This window comes from Lycorma delicatula, chromosome 7 (assembly GCF_047948215.1).
Source record: "Lycorma delicatula isolate Av1 chromosome 7, ASM4794821v1, whole genome shotgun sequence".
NCBI lineage: Eukaryota > Metazoa > Arthropoda > Insecta > Hemiptera > Fulgoridae > Lycorma > Lycorma delicatula.
Genome location: NC_134461.1, coordinates 50,924,215 through 50,945,285, shown reverse-complemented (window position 1 = coordinate 50,945,285; position 21,071 = coordinate 50,924,215). Strand labels below are relative to the sequence as shown.

General features: G+C 28.4%; 1 protein-coding gene across 7 annotated transcripts in view; it reads right to left on the bottom strand.

Moving 5' to 3' along the window:
* Positions 1-20,584, bottom strand: part of LOC142327275 (uncharacterized) — a 66,897-nt gene extending 46,313 nt beyond the window's left edge. For 4 of the 7 annotated variants that reach the window (XM_075370172.1, XM_075370173.1, XM_075370171.1 and 1 more), the window contains exon 1: positions 20,425-20,584. The gene's annotated coding sequence lies outside the window, so the exon portion shown is untranslated. Of the gene's footprint in view, positions 1-7,256; positions 7,399-20,424 lie in introns of all 7 variants that reach the window. The other 3 variants (XM_075370167.1, XM_075370168.1, XM_075370169.1) reach the window with 3 other exon arrangements.
* Positions 20,585-21,071: the final 487 nt, after the last annotated feature.

Sequence of the window (21,071 nt, the reverse complement as noted above, 5' to 3'; positions counted from 1 at the left end):
GTTACACACCTACCAACCACGAACAGGTCTCTTCTGCGCAAATTAACGCACGTGCAAGTACACACACACGCACACACTCACTCACACACACACACACACACACACACACACACACACACACACACACACACACACACACACACACACACACACACACACACACACACACACACACACACACACACACACACACACACACATATATACATTAACATTCACACATTTTTATTTATATATGAAAATTCTGCACTCCTATTATCATTCAATAAAATGTTTTTGACAGAAATAAAAATTATTAAATCTATAAAACTTCCCTTCAGTCATAACAAATTAAAATAATTACATACTATTTACAATTATTTGATTTTTCAAATTCTATTTGTAATAATTTTAATTAAATTTAATACTTGATAAACAATAAAATGAATTAGTGATAATATTACTGTTGAGAAATAAATACTGAGGTAAAATAATACTTTTCTATATGTATTATTACTTTTCTAAACCGAAAAAAATAGAAATATTTCCTTGGTACTGCAGAGTATTAAGAAAGAATACTTGTGGACACAGATGATGCAAGCAGAGCTTTAAGAAAGAAAAATGAGTGAAAACATAATCAAGGTTACAGTAAATTTGCGAGGATAAGCAATGATTGTGGATGAAATTATGTAATAAGCAATGTTGTACAGACAACAGAAAATACGGAGACATATTTCATAGAAATAACGTCGGATTTATTGGAGAAAATAGACTTTACTTAAAGTTGTAAAACAAATACAAAACGAAACATAAATTTAAAATTTTAAGAATAGTTTTTTAAATTGTTTATACTAACCATAAATACACACCCTTAAGTAAAATAAATAAAATAATAAATAATATATGTAATAAATACAGATACAATAATATATATATATATATAATAAATAATACAAATAATGTTTAAATAATGAATAAAATAATGTACAGGGTGATATAAAGTATAGAAACGGCTTCATATTTCAAAATTGAGGAATATTAGCAGGGAGAAAGATGCGACAATTTACATAATTACAAAATTACTACTTTATGGTGTGTTTGAAATTTTTGTCTGCCATTTTGGATCAGCCACAACAGTGTTTTTTTTAAATAGGAAGGTGGACATACGATACAAGATTTTAAAGTAAATTTTTACGAGAAAACGATGATGAAAACAGCAGTGGCGGCTCGTAGCTAAAATTAGTGGGGACGATGCTCTAGAAAATGTTTTCTGGATTTTTTCAAACCCATGGTTAAAGTTTTCTGTAAAATAAAAGGACCGAAAAAAAAAGAATCAAATAGAATAGCTGGAAGCAGGATAATAATCTAATTCTACACTTATCACATTCAAGAATATGGTTTTTAAGCACAATGTGCTTAAAAACCGTATTCGGTTTAACCGAATAAATAATAAAATGCCATTACACAGAATATTTTTTTTAGTAATATTAGATAACTTAATAAAATGTCCGCTTAAAAACACTATTGTTCAATGGTACTTATTTAAATTTCTATGTACACAGAAACAAATACACAATTAGTTTTTACGAATTATCTCCTCTTTCGCCCTACCAGCGTGTTTTTGGACAAATTTGGCAATCAAAAAGTCCTTCTTTTCCGCCATCTTCTCGTCACTTCTGAAAACCCAACTAAACCACTTTCATATTCCTTCCATCGACTAAACTAAAAAAGGGAACGAACAAGGAACATTCCATACACACGTGAAGTAAAAAAAACTACCTTGGACAAGCACACCTGGGTCGGCACTGCAGAAGCGTCAGTGCTCTTTCTCCCTTGCAGCTTCCTATGTGCGCATGCGCACAACAGCCAAACACCACGCCGCTGGAACTTAAAGCGCACAGTTCCACACAAAGATTTTTGTATCTTTTTCATAAACTGGAGGATGCTAACATTAAATTTGAGATTATATTTTGTACCTAGTATAATACTCTATAAGGAAAGAATTCCTTATACTATAAGGAATAAGGTTTAAGTTCCTTAGTTTCGTTAGGTTCCTTAAGGAAAAAATTGAAGATAAAAGGATTCATTATATTAAATGTTATCGATAATATCAAGTGGAAATAGGGCTGCTGCAGTTCCACAGTGTCTATACGCGAGCCGCCACTGGAAAATAGTTTCTCGATAAACTAAAGGCATTTTAAGTTATAAGCAATCACAGTTGCAAAAACAGAAAATTACAGTATTAATAATTAAATATTGCTTCTATGGAAATGTGATAATACATTTTAAATGTATATGTGCTATAGATCAATAATATCAACTGACCTAGCGTATTTAATTTGTAGTAGCGTAGCAAGTTATTAGTTATTGTGTATTATTATTATTTACTATTGTGAAGACAGTTATTATTAGAGTTTATGATATTAATTTGAATATTAACGTTTAAAATTTGGTACTGAATGTAATACTGAACATAATACGATATAAAAAAGTTACTAAGGGGCATTTTACCTCCTTAAAAATTTCTCTCTCTCTCTCACTCTCTCTCTCTCTCTCTCTCTCTCTCTCTCTCTCTCTCTGTGTGTGTGTATATATATAATTATTTTTCAAGAAAATATAAATATAATAGGAGTACAATATATTGTTGTATATTAACGAATTTAGTAGCCATGTCAATCGGCAATGAAAATTTTGTAGTTATTTATTTTTTTAAATAATGACAAAACCAAACCAAATTTATTTAATGTAACTTTTTCAAAATTTACATTTTAACATTATAAATGCTTTCAGTTATTTCTGCTTCAAGGATTTTGAATCAAACAAATCATTGAAGTTGGCTGCAAAAAGTAACTTGATGGATTAAGTTAAAATAATGGATCTGCCATGTTGGATGAATCAAAGATGGCGGAAAAAAATTTCAAACACATCATAACGTAGTAATTTTGTAACTCTGTAGATCCGCAGTTTTGAAATACCTCCTGTTACCCCTCAGTTTTGAATTATGAAGCCGTTTCCAAACTTTAATATCACTCAGTATAAAATAACATAATACGTAAAATACGAGGGTGATATTTACTATACAGCTAGCACCTTTGGTGAAAATAGTGGCACTGCAATTTCATGGCTTAATAACATCAACATTCGAAAGGACTTGGCAGTTAATATGCTACAGTGTAATGAAATAAACAACGAAACATATTGATGCTAGTTGATTTCAAAATTTCTCTTTCCTCCTTAAAGCCTAGCATATATATGTTTCTTGAAGTGATAAAATTTGTATTACTAATTTCTATGTAGTATCAAATCAAACATCGTAGCAGTTATGTCAATGTCAAAGAGATTTTATTAAAAGGAATTCTAAACAAAAAAAAATATCGAAATTCTGTTTTTCATTAAGAAAAAGAAGAAACAGAGATATCTCCTAAAGTTAAAAATGAACAAATCTTAAATAACAATAGTTTAAATTTTATGAGTTTTATTTTTAGTTTCAAATATTCATGTTAAAATAAATTATCTTTTCTATATACATAAAGAAGAATGTTCGTGTGTCTGTTTGTCTTTTATACATATCTACAGTTTTATTCCGATCGTGATGAAATTTTGCATAGAACAGTTGCTAACAAGAGAAAAATTATTATCATCATTTATTTAATTTTGAAAAAACTACCTACACCCCTTTTCACTCGCTCACTATAGCCTGTAACCAACCTCAAATTTTGCAATTAAGTTTACAAAAATATAGTAAGTAAATGAAGTCATTACTATGGAAATTGATGATTACTGAAAAAAAAAATTATTTCGAATAGTAGGACAATTAAAAGTGAAAAAATAAAATATTGGGGAAATAATTATCTTGAAAATATTGTACTGGAACTTTTAGATTTGAACTTTTGACTCCGTACCCTTCAAATCTATTGAATTTCAACCGAAAAAAAGAAAACGTATTGGCCAGAAAACGTCTGCAGCCAAAATAAAAAAGCCATCCGTGCATCGCAAACACCTAAAGGCAACAGGAGCTTCATCTACAGCAGAAGCCTGATCCCGGGAATCTAACCACACAGGTTGACTTTAAAAAGAGGATCCCTATCATTCTATTACTTAACGTCGAACCCACCAAAAGTGTGCAACGAAACAAGACTCATAGTATATAATCTGTTGCCCAACGTAAAAGAGGCCACAATTATCATTGCGGAATGCCGCAAGAGATGTATTTATTCCTCGGATTCCGTTGATACCCAGTGATAAAAATATGCCTTTTGAATTCAAACTATTGCAGTTTCCCATCTGGCTTGCCGTTTTCTATGAGTAACAACAAGGCATAAGGGTAATCACTTTATATGGCAGGCATCAACTCGGAAAATCCATATTTTTCGCACGGCCAATTATACTTAGCTTGGTCAATAATCGGCACGCCAATTAATTTATTTGTCTGTGCTCCGAAAGAACAAACCAAAAAAGTAGAATATGGTAAAGCTTTACAGTAAAAGCTTTGAAATATATAAAACTGTTGTCGTTATGCCATTCAACTAATCTCCTTTCACCACTTATATATACTCAAGAAATAAAGATATTTAAATGAAGCTTCCTTACTGTTCTCTGGGTTATGTAATGTAATAAGTTACATGTAAAAAAAATATGTCTAATAACGCACAATTAACGCTAAATTCTAGTCAAGGAAATTTGATGCAATTTTTTTGTCAACATTAGTTTTCTTTTTAAGTTGTAAGAAAATGATGCGAAGAAAGTACTAATTATAAAAGAAAGATAACAGCAAAATAATTACTTATAGGATAAAAAACAGCGTTAATCCAGTGTTTCATTTGCATCATATATAAATTTGCTTAACAGAGTGATAGAATTTTTTCTTTAAAGCAAATTATTTTTTAGAGATGTAAATTTGTTTTTCAATAATTTATTAAGAAGATTAGATTTCTTATTTCATCCGGAATATTGTCAGTCTGCAGTTCTGTAACTTCATCATTTCACGAGTAACTGAAGTACTCAAATATCGATAAATTAATGCCGTAGAATAATTTTGTTTTATACTGATTTTATTAATTCATTATCATTATTTGAATAGTCATAATTTGGTATTATCTTCATGATAATACTCAGACTATAATCATTTTCTGTCTTTTATTTATTAATTTTGCATTTTATTATGATTGTAAAATAGTTTATCATCTCTTTTTTATACCTTAAAATGATACTCCAAGCATATTCTGCGATAGTTTTTTTTTAAAATTATCCTTGGAAAAGAAACACACAAGTATTCTTCTAATAATCCATGCAATGTGTAATTGCTTAATTACTTAAAATTCTCAAAATATATTAATTTACAGAAAATGATCTTAATAAAGATAAATATGAAGGAATTGATACCTAATTGTTTTATTCTAATATTTCCTAATAAAACAAAATTTTAGGAACATAAAATGTTATTTATTACCCGGTAAAAAAAATGAATCCTATAATATATATATATATATATATATATATATATATATATATATATATATTTTTTTATCAAAACAGCAGAATTAACACTAATATACCTGTTTTAAGTATGAAGACAGTATAAGTAATACTTTGAAAGTAAAGTACAATAGATTATAATAACAAAACAACAAGGCTTAGAATTTTCTTCCGTAAAAGAAAATACAAGTTGCCCCCTCTACTTTATAAACTTCATCATTCTTTCATCTTATCTGGAGGCAAAGGAACAGTTCCGTTACAAGTAACACACTAGTATAACCACACCCGGATCGGTCTCAATCAGCTACCGATTCTGGTCCGTTAATGGCCGTTTTGGTATGGTCATCGGGACAAAAACAGCTCTCAACAAAAAGCGGTAGCTAACTGCGTTACCATAGAAACGGTTTCTCTACATTACACGACCGATGTCGTCGTTCAAATACAACTACACAATGTACAGTTTGTATAAAGGCATAGCTCAATTCAACAGATAACGTCTGTAAAAGGTAAAGAATGACGACCAACCCTGATAACCCGTTATAATATAAATAACAAACTACAAATTTGCGAGTTGTTTATTAGTAAAATATTACCAATATTGAAATCAAAGTAAAACAAATAATACTAATTTAACAGCAATGGAATTATAAATATAAATTTAAAAAAAAAAAGTTCTCTCTGGATAACCCATCTTTTCCCGAAATAATGGTAGATGCAATCATATTCTAATAAATAAATGAAAACAGGGTATCTATTTTTCGTTTAACATACAAGGTTAACAGCGTAAGCTTTGATTATTCCTTGAGGACTGAACACACAGTTTGCTTAAATACTGCGTACGTTGAACGTCAATTTTCGTAAACAAATTTCAAGACAAATTTGAAGAATCGTTAGTAATTTTTTCAAAATCTTGTAAAAAATATCCTACAGTTGATAAAAAAAATCTGCTCAGGAACTGCAGCACTAAATAAAATTTATTATTTAATTTCCTTAGCTAATTTCATTGCTTGTTAATAATACATTATTCCACACTAATTAAATTTGTGATAGAAAGTTTTCTATCAGTATTTCGTTAAAAATAAATTACAGGATACATGAAATATCATCCGGAAAAACACGTCACTAATGAGGTACGCGATATGGATCCTCCTAAACATTTCTATCACTCTTAAAAAGCTTTGGTTTCAGCGTAATGAAGTAACCATTGTTATTCTTGTTTTGATAAAGATCATTAATCTTTTAATAAAACACATCATTCCATATTTCTTGTCCTTAGTCGTTTAAATCCGTATTATTAGAAAGCTCACCAAAAATTGATCGAGGAGCCTAACTAGGTATGAAAGCCGTGAAGGACAGTTTGAGCGGAATAACTCTGCAATAACGGCCGGTGTAATTGAAAATAATGTACACAATTACAAGCTTTCATGAAATGACAATATCAGAAACGAACTACAAAAATTTCGCACCTAGCTGTAAAGGGTTTTATCGTGTTAACTGGTATCTTAATTTTTATATCGTAATCATCTGCCTGATTTTAACTGCAATAACTCGTACACTACGACAATATGAAAGTATGCAGAATCAACTGTCGTATTGGCAGATTATCAATTATCTTCCTACTAAATCAAACGATTCCGTGGATGGGGATAACAAGATATAGCCTTATTTCAAACGCTGACATTCCCAACTGCCAGTCTAAGAACAGTGCACAAGGCATACTCACCTGAGAAAGGGATTAATCAACTTCGACTGCTTCAGGAGGGGATCGATGTGTAAAGGGACGGACTGTTTAATAGGCGTACCTGATTTGAAGCTCACTGTTAGCTACGCACAAGCCCAAACCCTTCCCCGATGTAGTCATCCTATTCCCTATTCCAGGCGATCCATCGTGCAATATGAATTCACTCCATCGATGTGGAACGCAGCGTGAACTACAGGTCTTGTCTGTAGAAGCAGAAGGAAGAGATCATATGACAGAAGACATTTATAGTAAGCATCAGTAATACTGTTTGATAAATGCTAATTGGTTAAAATTTTAATAATTAGTCATTTTCAAATATTTTCTATCTCAGTAAGTATAAGGTTAATAAAATTAAAATTAAAATAATTTTTTAATACTGAAGTGTTTTTGACTGTTTTATAATATAGTTAACGAAATTATTCTCTAAATTAAAATAATGGAAGAAAGTGTTGATGTATACAAAAATTGTCCGTTAAATTTTACAGTTAATGTAAATAAAAATATTTCGTGTAGTTCTCAACATTATTCATACAAAATATACAATTTTGGAAATGTTTAGTAATATTTGATAGTTAAGAATAAAAAGCTTTAGGTTAAACAGATCTTACAATTATTTATAATATAAAATGCAAAATATAATATAAAAGACCTTTTAAAAATTTAAAACAGTACAGAAACAAAACAGTCCCGCTAAAATCTTAAATAAAAGAATTCTTAATCAGAATTAATTGCTTATAATTCTAAATTTAAATTAATATTTTTATATTTTTGTTGTATTCTATGATAGGGTAGACTGAAATATTCTATTACAGATTTATGTCATTCAATTAGAGTAAAAAATAAGGTTTTGATTATACAATAAAAGAGAGAATATTATTAATTAATCATTTTCTACGTATACGTTGATAAAATGATATTGGGTATTCGTATCACGTTGATATGAAATTACTTGATAAAAATAGCAATAGCGTACTGCATTTTTATAATCAAATACAATTCTCTATGAACGTATGAACCATGATGAATCTGTAGATTGGTTAAGTTGACTTCATAGACTCATAAATAAATAATAAAACTGATTTTGAATTTTTGTATAAGCAGTATACAAACACTATTCAAAAGAAAATTGAGAAAAATATTTTTTATTTTAACTTGAAGGAGTGTAAAGCAACTATTTAAAATTAAAAATGTTCTCTCTTGGTTAGTTAAATCAGTAAAAAATTATGAAAATGAGAATGTATTCAAACCTACTCTAATATAAATAAAAAATTAATTTAAAGACACTTCATATTATAATTTTCGGAACAATTTGGAGAAAACATCAATTTAATCATACTCTTATAATAAAAGCTGAAAAAAATGAATAAAATATTTTCACCCAGGAAACATCTAAATAAAAAAAAACAACAAAAATAAAGTTTCAAATTGATAGGTTGAAACATAAAATAATTAAAAATATAAAAGGTATATTTTACCGTAAATAAAAAATATGAGAGAGGCAATCAGGAATGTTGTTTTGCGTAATGAATCGCTACCATTTAAACGCATCTACTTAGGTGTAAATAAATTTAATTTGCAAAAATATTCTACGTTAATTGAAATTTATAAAAAAAAGTATAAATCAGATTTTTTGGTTCATTAAAAATATTTTAGTTTCAATTGTGCTAATTTGTATAACACACACACACGCGCGCGCGCGCGCGCACGCACACACCCACCCACCCCCCACACACACACACACACACACACACACACACACACACAAACACACACTGGTAATATTAATTTAAGCCCATAAATCCAACCCCTTTTGAGGTATAATACTTCTTTTATATTAATATTCTTCCAGTCTTTTCCAAAAAAATAAAAATAACATTATTGAAATGAATCATTCTAATACATTAGCTAAAGCATCATACTACGTACTAACGTAACATACTTCACTTACATATAAAACATTCTTATTAATTCAAAATTTTACACGGATTTATGAGAAATTATTTTGTATGCTTTTTATAGTCTAGAGGATTTAAAACTTAAAAAAAGAAAGAAATATAAAAAAATAAAACAAAAAATGCACTGAGATATTATTTAAGACAAATACTATTACCTCCCGCTCGTTATAAGTGGATTAAATATAACATCCGGGAAATTAAGTAGAACAAAATAAAAAATGAAGATGTAGCAATACATCAGTTTCGACGTGACGTTTGTACGTACGTATGTATCTCACATAATTCAAAACCGATTAACCGCAGCATGTTGAAATTTTGGATTTGGATTTAACGTTTAGTTGTGTACCTTCCTTTTTGATTGCAATAGACTGAACCAAAAGTGTCCAAAAAAGCCCAAAATCCAAAAAAATTAGATTTTTGATTTTTTATTAACTGCGGTAATAAGCCCTCATTGAGAGATTTTTAACGATGTATCATAAGTGGTACTTATTTTCATTGGTTCCAGTTATAGCCAAATAAAAATTTTTAATTAATGAAATATTTGGATCTTAGTGAAGGCACATTGGTTCGAATCAGACTTCATCTCATTTTTTTAACTTTATTTTTAATTTAAATATATTGATTTCTTAATAATTATTAATCTCTAATTGAAAAAAAAAACTTTTATGATATATAATAATTCAATAATAACAATAAAAAAAAAAAATTATGAAAAAATATCAGTAGTTATTAATGAAATAAAATTTTAAGTACTTTGCATTTAAAAGAAAATGCGTATATATCATTTAATAGGCGTACAACAAAGTCACGTGGTCCCACATCAGATTTTTTAAAATAAAACTATTATAATGACCTTCACGAAACGAAGATCCGTGATGTAATATTGTATGTATTATTAATTTATAAGTGTAACCCTCCATTTTTATCCGTGGACACACTTTTTATATTACTATTAAATTAACTTTTTTTATTTCACCATCAAATTAGTTCAAATAGTTCTAATTGTATGATAAAAATTTTACGAATCGAATTTATTTCTGTTTTATGTTACAAATCTTTGTTGCCACATATACAACACTTTTCTGCTGTTCGTATTTTTTGTGTTTTATTAGCAGCTATAATCTCTTGTAAACTAATACATTTATTTTTTTTTTAATGAAGGTAAGGGAATTAAAAAAGGTTCATCTTTAGTACTTTCATTTACATAATAGCATTTACTATTAAAACAAGCTGTAGTATATTTTCTTTTAAATTTTATTATTTCAAGTACATTATCAAGGTTTTATACGCTATCTAGTACTATCAAGTACTGCTACCTAGCGGGGCGATTTGTAAACCCACCTTTTTGAAGAAAAGTGACATATTCGAGTCCCGCGGCTCATCAAATGGAAAACAAAACGTTGGCTAACAAAATTCGAGGTACTTTTTGAAAGTATTCTTTATTTCAAATATAATTTTTTTTTTGCTCAATAACAATTATAATTACAATCGGCTCTTCTGCGGAGCCATAAGTAAGATTCATGACAAAAGCACATGATAAGAAGGTCCTTAAGGAATCCCCATAATAAATAAAACACAATAAACAGTTGCAAGCAAACTTAAAGTCAAATATGAAATTTCAAGCTCAGTTATAAATCACAAACCAACAATTTCAGCACCATATAGTCCACAAAACAAACTTTAATAACAAATAAAAAAGAAAGAGAAGTAATAAGAAATTAGATACGACACCACTAAACTTGACGGTATTAGATTCCAAACTGTTACGCAGACCCTAAGTCGAGTACATTGGTTCGTTTCAGCCGTCGGACGTCTCTGAGTAACAGTTTTCATGCTGATTTTTGAATTTTTTCCTCCCGTTTTCATTTCACTTTTAGGTTAGGTCATTTTTAGAAATGTAAACTTAGTTCATTGACTTCGCCGTGCCGTCCAGTTCTGTGGACTCTTAACGGTGAAGTTCTAACGAACTTCTTGACAATTATCACCTTTCTTAGCTTCGTCATTAAATCATCTGTTGATAAGTTTCGGATACATTCCATTTTCAAAACTCGCTGTAATCACTTACATTAGTAGTAGCACATTACAGAGAGTTTTGAAAATGGAATGTATCCGAAACTTATCAACAGATGATTTTATAATGACGAAGCTAAGAAAGGTAGATAAATGTACTCAATACAAAAATTATGACGATCTTAGCAGAAAAAAAACATTTTAATTACAATTTCAATGATTCTCATTTTGGGACCAGAATATAATTTACGTGTCAAATCTACTATAATATTAATAATTTTTAAGAGATGAAGAAAAATAGATAAAAAATGAATAATAAAAGTTAACATAGTTAGACCCAAAACATAAAAAAAGAATATATATTTTTTAGAGGCGGTAATGAATTTGATAAAGAACTTTTCTGAAAATATACATATGTAGATTAAGCTAATAAATTTGCTTAAGTAAAGTTTTCTCTATATTTAACACGATTAATAGAAGTTAAAGTAAGAGAAATAAAATTTTCCAAATTTTTTTCTACTTTTTAGGTCCGGGGTCTGTAATTTAAAAAGACTGTAGACATATTTCTTGATAGCAGTATATATATACTGCTATCAAGAAATATGTCTACAGTCTAAATATGTCTATATATATATATATATATATATATACTAGCGAACCCGACAGACGTTGTCCTGACGTGGCATTGTTCTGTAATAAATGCACAACACATAAATATAAGTAACTTATTTAAGTTAAAATTAGCAGGAATATGGACGAAATTTCATTAATATGACTATTAGTATGACTATTATCAGTTTGTGATTGTTATATTATTGTAATGGGTTTATTGATTAATTATGTGTAGTATGGTTAATATTTATTTTCACTAAATACTGAGATATCTGACAAAAATCGAAACGTCGTAAAATTAATAATTTGTGTAATTAATAAATTTGGTACTTACGTATTAAAGCCACCGCAGCTACAGCTTTAAAAACAAAGTCGACCAGATTTCGGTGGAAAATGGGCCGATAAAGAGTTTAACATAAATTCAAAACAGTCTCTTTATTAATTTTAATAATGGTTATTTATATTTATTTATTTTATAAATATAATTTAACCCAACTTAACCTACGCTCGCTAACCTTGACTAATTAACAGGAGTGTTTTGATTATTTAAATAATAAATATTGCAATAATTACTGAATTTATTAAATAAATACTCAAAAAATTACGGTATTAATTAGTCAAGGTTAGCGAGCGTAGGTTAAGTTTGGTTAAATTATATTTATAAAATAAATAAATATAAATAACCATTTATTAAAATTAATAAAGAGACTGTTCATTTTCCACCGAAATCCGATTGACTACTTTGTTTTTAAATAAAGCTGTAGCTGCGGTGGCGTTAATACGTAAGTGCCTAAATTTTCATCCACGTTACTTCTAATTTTCACTTAAGATCATTTTAAAAAAGTACCTCCTGCATTTTTTTTTAATTTAATAATTTTGAAGTTTCATAACCATGCGATAGCTTAATTAATCAATTAATAAAAAATTAAAGCACTGTAAAAAAAGCAACGTTGTTAAAATGTTTGTAGAAATTTTTATCATTTTTCTCATTCTTTATTTTAACATCTATTTTACAAAATTTTAGATAATTGTAAATTAAAAACAATTTAGAAATTTTTTTATAAAATTAATCAGCTACAAAAATTATAATTTAAATTTTTTAAATATATTTTAAACTATAATTATTATACGTAAATTATATTTTTATTTTATAAATGTTGTAATTTATTTTACAAAATGACATTTTTATTTTCAAGAACCGTTCAATACTTCATAACTTGCATAGAATCAAATGAGCAGTGACAATTTAAATTTGTAGGCTAAGTTGATTGTTACTGAATGCAGGTGTATACATCATTAGAATTCATGAAAAATCATGTAAAATAGTCACGTCAATACTGCATCTTACAAATTTGCACAATGTATATTCTTTAAATACCATTTAAAACGTTATTTAAATAAATAATATTCTCAATAAGCGCGCAATTCTAGCAGACTCGGCAATGCTTCGCTATTACTAGATTTGAGTATACATACAAATTAAATGAACACAGTTGAAAGTTTCATAAAACCTTAAAAACAATGATCATTAGGAACTTCACAAAATTTAACCTTTCACTTTATAAAAGTCAGAAGGTAAATAAATCCAAATGGCAAAACAACAGCACTCTCTATCGGATTTAATTCACACCACTCTCTAATCACTGTATTCGGTAGAAAATAATTTTTTAACGAAAAGGGTTGTGGCTGCAACCATTGAGTATTAATTACAATTAATACTCAACATTAAGAAACTTACAAAACATTACGGAACTTCATAAAATGTAACCTTTCACTTTATAAAAGTCAGAACGTAAATAAATCCAATTGTCAGAACAGCACTACCTATCGGATTTAATTCAAATTACTCTCTAAACACAGTAGACTGTTAAAAATACGAATTTTAATGTAATAACAACATTAAGCTACGACGCAAGTAACCGATATGCGAAAAAGGAACAAAATAAAAAAAATTCCTATAATCCGATCGCACCACCAACTACCGGTTCTGACTGATATACCAAAAATTAAAAAAAAATTCTAAAACGCGATCGCAGCGCTGCCTACCGGATTTAATTGTGAACCTTAACCATCGCAAGATCAACAACAACACATAAATAAATAAATAAATTAAAAAATCATTTTCTATCGGATCAAATTGTAAATTTAAACCATTCTCGAATCAACTTAATCACACACACAAAATTTCATCAAAATCAGTCCAGCCGTTTAGGAGGAATTCAATGACATACACACGCACAGAAGAAATATATATATTTACATTCAAACATTTTTGAAAAATATTTAAACCGAATTGAAGTAGAGCTAAAGAAAATTAAAAAAAAAAACATTATATCAATTTTAAGAAGTTGACTTTTTGGCTTATTTATACATGCATTGTTGGTAACAAATTTGTTTTGATAATGTTTTCTCTAAAATGCCTCTGAAAATCGGAATTGATTTTTTCGGGACATCCTCTCATCCTGTAAATGAATTATGCAAAAAAAATAATGTGATCAATGTCCATATATACAGATATTTGAAAACAAACGGTTAGGTCAACCTAATATTTAAGGCAAAAGCAATGCAATACAATTACGTATGTACACTCATATGTATTTTTAATCTAGATGAACTAGCTGGATCCCAAAACGTAAAGATTTTAAAAAACCGATACTCCATTTTTGACGTGGTGACGATACTTTCTCCTATTCTAGCTACTCGTATATTTGCCAAGAACATAAATAAATGGAATATTCATTTTTTTTAATTAATTCTTTACTTCATGGATTATTTAGAATTTAGGATTACATGAAATTAAAAAAAACCAATTATATTTTAAGGGGTTTTGATATCCCTCTGAAACAGGCTCATGACCTTGGCCCAGTGGTTTTTGGGGTTGCTCCTCAATACCTGAAAAGAATGCTTAATAAAGCATTCTTTTATTATACATTCTTTCAATGTATAATAATACATTGTTCCATTTTTGTTTGATGTAGCACTGAATTAATTCTCTAGAATATCTTGTTTATATTTAATGAGTTTGTCAAGAAAGGATATGAACCCCTTATAATCATGATTTTGATATGATTCTTCATAAAAAGTTTAACACGGCTGTTACAGACTTGAAGTTCATACTGTGATACATTACGTGATATTTTTTAATATTTCTTGTTGAATAACGTAAACAGTAATTGTTTTTTATTCATGAATGTCTTACTTTAATTTCATAAAAACCAATGAATTCTATTTAAAAAAATTAAATCATCATTAAAAAACTGCATATTTAAAAAAAATTTCACTTATTCTAATACAATTCTTTAATATAAAGTATTAACTAATGTTAAGATGCAAGATTATTTAACTGAGTTATTTAATTTTTAAATGAAGGTCATCTCTGCTAAATTCTCACTTTTTTTGTTACTCGTTAACTCAGGTTGGCATCCCTCTCAAACGTTCACTTTTTGTGACTCATTTTTTAAATGAGGAACTTTAAATTTTATTTAAAGGACTTTTAATTTTTTAAAAACGTCCTTCGGACCGCTGCACTCGGTTCCGTACTACTCGCCCAGCTCCTGGCCACTCACTCGGCTCCGTACGGCTCACACAGCTCTTGACAGTTCACTCGGCTCCATCCATTCTATAAAAGTTGGCTCCACACTAGAATATTTAAGTTTAGTTGCTTCATCCAGAGACTTAACTTGTGTTTGTTATGTATGTATAAGTAATTAATATAATAATGTTAAATAAATGTAACTTACAAATTCAAGATTATAATAAAAACGATTTACATAATAAACCAACTTAAGACTTTTATTTATTTGTACGAAACAGCAAACAAAAAATATTTAGAATAACTTAAATCCAACTCAAGTATTAGACCAAGGCGGCAAATTATTCGACAAATATACTGTTCTGTAGTATCTATAAATAAATATATATATATATATATATATATACAGAATGTTTCTGAAATGGTGGCTGGCTTTTTCGTATTCTACTTGTAAAACTAAACAAAATGCATCCTTAGGAAAAAAATGGCAATTTCTCTTTCGTTCTCCCCCTGTCCGCCATATTTTTTATTTTTATGTAAAAATTTATATCTCAAGTTTGGATAGAGGAATCACATTTATATTTGGTAAGCGTCTTGGTAATAAAATTTTAAAATTAGCAAAAAATCGGGACTTTAATACCTTCGCAAATTACAAAATGGCGGCCATGTTTATTTTTCAATCCGTTATATCTCCATAAATATTAGTTTTATCAAAGTTGTAATAGCTAAAATATTAAGCCTTTTATTTTGAAGAAAGTGAAATTTTATTTTTAAAAATCAGTTATCAAATAGCCGAGTTATAGCAGAAAATTAATGCTGTAATTTTGTGTCTTATCCTCCACTTTACGTTCAATTCGATTAAATATTTATTGTTAATTATAGTATTGTAAATTAGTTTTCCGATGATTTTCCGCGTAGAATGGCATTCTGTAACTGGTTTCAAAGAACATTAATTGAAAACCTATTTTATTTATTTTCGGCATGGATTCTGTTCACAGATGAAGCTTCTTTCACAGGAATGGTGTTCAAAACTATCAAACCAGCATATCTGGAGCGACGAGAATCCTCATTGTATCTTCCAAAGTAGTCATTAAAAAAGATTTTCCCCGAATATACGTGCAGATATTTTTAATAACTATCTTTTGGGTCCTGTCATTCTACCAAATCGTTTAAATGGAGAAAACTATCATGCTCATTTGACTGAAAATCTTCCACATTTGTTGGAAGACCTACCTCTACAATTAAGAGAAAATATGTGGTTTCACCACGATGAAGCTCCAGCACATTTCAGTCAGTTCGTATCAAATTTCGTGCATGAAACTTTCAATGAAAAATGGATACGCCGCGCCCAGACGCCGTGCCCAGACTTGTCCGATCACCTGACATAAATCAACTTGACTTCTACCTGTGGGGCCATTTGAAACAAATTGTTTATTCAACTCCAATACCCAACACTGAGAATCTTCAACAAAGGATACCAAATGGATTTCAAGAAATTAGGAATACTCCTACACAAAGTGATGGACATGAAAACAGACATAAAATTACATAAACTTTCTGCCAAAAGTCGGCTTAACCGATTTTAAAAAGTAAATTGTAATTTTGTTTAAAATGAACTGCTTAATATTTTAGTAATAGATACATTTTGATAAAACTAATACTTATGAAGATATAACAGATAAAAAAATAAACTTGGCTGCCATTTTGTAATTTGCGAAGGTATATAAGTCTTGATTTTTTGCTAATTTTAAAATTTTATTACCAAGACGCTTATAAATGTTATTCCTCTAACCGAACTTGAGATGTAAATTTTTATATAAAAATAACAAAATGGCGGACAGCGGGAAAACGAAGGAGAAATTGCCATTATCCTAACGATATTTTTTGTTTAGGTTTACAAGTAGAATATGAAAAAGTATAGCCAACTCACTATTTTAGAAACACAATCAAGTCTTTGATTCCAGGTTTGCTAATACTAATAGCAAGCTATAAACATTTTGAGCTTAAAATCCCTTTTATGTTTCTCTTTGAATATCATCCAAAGTAATAAGAATTTTATAAAATCTGTCAATACGGATATTTCTGAGCATAGCTAAATTTACTAAAATTTAGCTGTTTAATTTGTTTTGTTTAATTTTAAATTAACTAAATTTAAAAAATTTCATTTTATTTAAATATAATATTTTTTAATTTATTTAAAAAAAAATTATATTTTATATAATACAATATTATACTATAATATTTTAAAAATATTATATTATATATGTGAATTTCCTTGAAATAAGCAATTAGAACTATTAGAACACAAATTAATTACAATTTTTTTACATTGACATTTATACTATTTAATTTTCAGTGTATCAGGAAGTTCAGGTTTCCTGATAGGTCGCAAGTTTGGTTATTCTGCTCTCCAAGTTTGGGAAAGTTATCGCTATAAGGAAAGAGGAGGAAGGTAAAGGAAAGAGCCGTAACTTAAAAAGATACTACCGTTGCATCATGGTAGTTCAACGTCATACAAAACAGCATTTTTGACACAAAATAATCATGATTTTTTCATTTTATCTAATGAAAAGAGAAAACAAAGTATTTAATTCTTTCTTTAAAAGAAATTATTTAAATATGGATGGTAAAAGTACAATTTTGTTATCAATAATATGCGAAGCCATGAAATTTGTGTTAGAAACTGCATATGTCGAGGTATAAAAATTTTCATTAAATGATCATCAGAGTCATAAGTGAAAAATGCAAGAATAAAAATACTTTGATAAACTTATTTTTCAAGAATGAATTTAGTGATCAAGGAAAACAGATATTTTAATTGGACAATGAGTGGTATTTTTTTAATAATATGTGTCATTTAATATTTTTTATTTTTACTTTTTTTCTTAAAAACAGAAAATTGGTTATCAAAACATGAACTTTTATTAAGTTAGAAAATACTGATGTATTTTTTGTGTTATAGATAAGTTGTATACTATACATAAGAATTATTGATGTAATTGTTATATTATTAATTTTTGTACAAACAAAAAACAGTGCACTAGGCCTACAGGTGATAGCACTATTAAAAAAACGCGCCACTTGCTGTACCTCGAGGGTGGTATGGAAATCAGCAAACAGATTTTTCAATTACTTAAGCTGAAAAGATGTTTAAAGTGTAACCTTATGTGTGTCATCAGTTTATGCTTATTTATTAACCAAAATTCTTGTGTATATTATTGGGTATCGTGTCTGATTATAAAATTTCAATGTTTTATAATTATTATTATGCTGCATAGGATCAATTTTGAATAATTCACAAATGTTTGTCAGTCATTTTGTTATTTTTATATAAAAATTTATATCTCAAGTGCGGATAGAGGAATCACGTTAATATGTGATAAGCGTCTTGGTAATAAAGTTTTAAAATTAGCAAAAAATCAGGACTTAAATAACTTCACAAATTACAAAATCGCGGCCATGTTTATTTTTTAATCCGTTATATTTCGATAAATATAAGTTTTATTAAACTATATGTTATTTGATAAAATATTAAGCCTTTTATTTCAAACAAAATGAAATTTTATTTTTATTCTTTTAAATCGGTTAGCAAACAGCCGACTAATGGTAGAGAATTGATAATGTTAATTTTGGGTCAGTTTTCATGTCCTCCACTTTACGTTCAATTCGATAAAATATTCTTTTTATTTACTGTTAATTCTAGTTTTGTAAATTAGTATCATTAAGTAATAATCTTCTCACTGTAATAGACCTAATAATAAAAAAAAAACTACAGTGTGATAATCTTACGTTAATTGTTGTAGAACATTAGGTATACTTTTTTTTTAATAAACAGTTAACTGTTGTTAAAAGTTATAAAAGATGTTCAAATTGTCCACCATTACAAATTATACATGCAATCAGTCTTTTTCTGAGAGATTGTCTTAAACGTTCAAGATTTTGGGAGTATTCCTAATTTCTTGAAATCCATTTTAGAACCTTTGTTGAAGATCCTCAATGTTGAGTATTGTAGTTAATAGATAATATGTTTCAAATGGCGCCACAGGTAGAACTCAAGAGGTTTTAGTCAAGTGATCGGGCAGACCAGGACACTGGTCCTCCGCAGCCTATCCATTTTTCATGGAAAGTTTTTATGCAGGAAATCTGATGCCAACTGACTGAAATGTGCCGGAGCTCCACGTGGTGAAACCACATATTTCCTCTTAATTGTAGAGATAGGTCTTCCAAAAAATGTGGAAGATTTTCAGTCAAATGAGGAAGATAATTTTCTCCATTTAAGTGATTTGGTAGAATGACAGGACCCAAAAGATAGTCATTAAAAATACCTGCCCATATGTTCAGGGAAAATCTTTGTTGATGGCTACTTTGGAAGATACTATGAGGATTCTAGTCGCTCCAGATACGCTGGTTATGATAATTTTGAACACCATTCCTGTTGAAAGAAGCTTCATTTTTCATTGTTAACATGATCTACAATAGTAGTCGCTGTGTAAAATTATTCAAAAGTGAAAAATTATATATTAACCGTTTTATTGTTATATAATATTAAATTTTATTGTGAGAAAATTATTACTTAATTTGATACTAATTTAAAATACTAAAATTAACAATAAATAAAAACAATTAATAATTCTGGACAATTAAAATTGTGATCTTTCGCTTATTTTAAAACTTTATTACAATGACGTTTACCAAATAATGTGATTCCCCTCTATTCAAACTTGAGATATACATTTTTTTATAAAAATAACAAAATGGCGGATAGGGGGAGAACAAAGGAGAAATTACCATTTTTCCTAAAGATATTTGTTTAGTTTTACAAGTAGAATCCGAAAAAGTATAGCCAGCACACCATTTTAGAAATACCTATAAAAATTTAATAGATTACAAATAAATTTAAATAATTTCGTGAAGGCATAGTGAAATAATGTGAAAATAAATATTTAATGAAAACTGATAAAACGAATAAAATCAGAACCGTTCAAATCGGCTCACTGCATTTTGTAAACAGTGAATAGTGCACTTGGCTTTTCTGTAATAGAGTTAAAAAAATTCCTAATTTTAATAAATTCTAATTACTCCAAATAATAGACTAGAAATAAAAATAAAATGAAACTTACACAATTCTTACGTATCTGAAGATTTACTAATAGTTTTTGCAGGTCTTCTTTACTGTCTGATATGTATAAATATATATATATATTTTTTGAAAATAGAATAAATAGTCTTACTCAGTAACTGGATCAACCAGCTAACATACGTTAATGATATTTAATACAATATCAAATAATTTATACTTACAACATATGTTGTATACATAAAACCACATTCAGAGACTGCTGGGTAAATATTTATTAGTCATAATTAAAAACTACAAACGGAAAATTTTCTCAATACTCTTAAATCTTAATCTGTAAGATTTTTTAATGTTCCTTTTAAATTATTTAATATCTAAACTATTACTAAACTAGAACTATCCTATATAAACTATTACTATCCTAGAAAAGAATAAAACTATCAAAAAAACACATTGGTAAAGTAGAAATATAGAGTGAGCTCACAAAAATAAATAAAAAAAAAACACTGCAATTGGGCAAAGACATCCGTTCAGATTGGCTGAGTGAAGTTTTCTTCACAAATAAATATAGAAAAGCATTCTGTTTTTAAGCAGAATTGGATGAAATTGATAAAAGCACAGGAGAGTAAAGTTAAAGCCGATGAAATCGATTACTAATGGACTAATCATACGGGTTTTACCTCATGGAAA